Source organism: Arvicola amphibius, chromosome 5 (assembly GCF_903992535.2).
Source record: "Arvicola amphibius chromosome 5, mArvAmp1.2, whole genome shotgun sequence".
In the NCBI taxonomy this organism is placed as follows: Eukaryota; Metazoa; Chordata; class Mammalia; order Rodentia; family Cricetidae; genus Arvicola; species Arvicola amphibius.
Genome location: NC_052051.1, coordinates 8,583,590 through 8,585,770, shown reverse-complemented (window position 1 = coordinate 8,585,770; position 2,181 = coordinate 8,583,590).

Below are 2,181 nucleotides of genomic sequence, written 5' to 3'. Positions count from 1 at the left end.
ACTTGCAGGCCTTGGTTCTCTCCTCCCACCACATGGGTTCAAGCTTGGCAGGAAGTGCCTATGTCCATGACCCATCTCACCAGCCCCATGCAACTTTTACAAAAAGACCCTTTCCACACTCACAGCTTTGATGATGGCCACTAAGAACTTAAGGAGAAAGGTGGGGTGACTGTAATGACATCATTCTACTCGCCCTAATTCACCATTTGGCCTGGTATCCCCGCAGGCTAGAAACAGCACAAGGGATTCACCCTTACTCCAGAAAAAACAAACCTAAGCCCACCTTAAGGTTTAACTGGTCAGAGACAAGAGCAGTAAACCCCAAGCTGACAGAATCGAACCTCACCCAGGACAAGGCGAGTCTCTTCCCTAACCGGCATCACAGCACACAGGGGAGGTGCGACTTACTAATCTAACTCCAGGCGCCTTTGAATCAATGTCAGAAGATATTTTTGAAAAGCCACAAAATTCATGGACTGGCAGAGGTTGGCAGTGAGAAACAGCTGGTATTGCTGTTTCTCACAACCATGCTTCACTCCAGTTCTGGGGTGTCCCATGCCCTCTTGACTGCCTTGAGCAGCACGCGCGCACGCGCGCACACACACACACACACACACACACACACACACACACACACACGGTACACACACATAAACCGTAAACATGTTAGTCTTTATCTGCTAGAGATGCACATTCACAACAGAGATTAAATTATGGCTGAGGTTTACTTTCCAACAACCCATGCAAAACTGGACAGGTAATCCCCAGGATGTGGGAAGCAATGGAAAGAGAGCAAGTTTAAAGCCAGACTGAGGCACATGCTCAGTCTGATGGGCCTGGGCTATATACAGTGGACAGAGCATGCCTCAAAATCCAAGAAGGGGGCCCAAGAAGGGGGCTGAAAGACTAAAGGCTCCCAAACCCTCATCCCCACAGAAAATAAAAACAACAATAATACAAAGGAAGCTACAACTTGGGTGTAAAAGGCACTCGTCGCCCGACACAGCAGGTCCTCAGGTCCTGAAGACTGTTTTCCTTGGGTATAAAAGGCACCCGGGGGCCGGGTGGTGGTGGCACGTGCCTTTAATCCCAGCAGAGGCAGGCGGATCTCTGAGTTCAAGGCCAACCTGGTCTACAAGAGCTAGTTACAGGACAGCCTCTAGAAACTACAGGGAAACCCTGTCTCGAAAAACAAAAAAAAACAAAAACAAAAAAAAAAAGGCACCCGGGACTCAGCACCTGACACATCCTGAAGACTGTCTTCCAACCTCCACCACACACACCATGCTGCATGTGCCAAGAGAAAATAAAAGGTTAAAAAAAAAAAAAGAGGGCAGCACTGAGGAGGCAGAGGCAAGCAGATCAAGTGCTAGTTCCGGGACAGGCTCCAAAGCTAGAGAAACCCTGTCTCGAAAAATCCAGGGAGGGGAAAAGGAGGGAGGGGGAGGGGAGAGGGGGAGGGAGGGAGGGAGGGAAGGACATTGAGTTGGGGAGGTGGCACAGGCCTTTAATCCCACTCAGGAGGGGGAGGCAGGTGGATCTCGAGTTTAAGGTCAGCCTGGTCTACAAGAGCTAGTTCCCGGACAGGCTCCAAAGCTACAGAGAAACCCTGTCTCGAAAAACCAAAAGAAAAGAAAAGTGGAGAGTTGGTCCAGGAGTTTAGAGTGCGGGCTGCTCTGGCAGGACGGGGTTCAGTACTCAGAACCTATGTGGTGGCTTCATGACCACTCCTAATTCCAGTTCCAGGGGATGCAGCACCCTCTTCTGAGGTCCATGGGCACACACAAAAGTTGATTTTTTTTAAGTTAATAAAACAAGCAAAAGTTTATTTTTCAAGACAGGGTTTCCCAGTACCTGGGAGCTTGTCCTGCAACTGGCTCTGTAGTCCAGGCTAGCCTCAAACTCTGCCTCCCGAGTGCTAGGATTAAAGGAATGCACCACCACCACCCAGCAAAACAAGCCAAAGTTAAATTTAAAACAGGAACCAGAGCCTGAGACCAGCAAGGTGGTCAGTGGGTAAGGACATCTGCAGCTAAGCCTGATGATGAGTTCAGGTCAGTTTCTCCTTTCAGGGCTCACAGGGGAGGAAAAGACTAACTCTTTTACACACACACACACACACACACACACACACACACACAGCAAGAACCAAGAACACAATAAAAACCAGAACACCAGAAC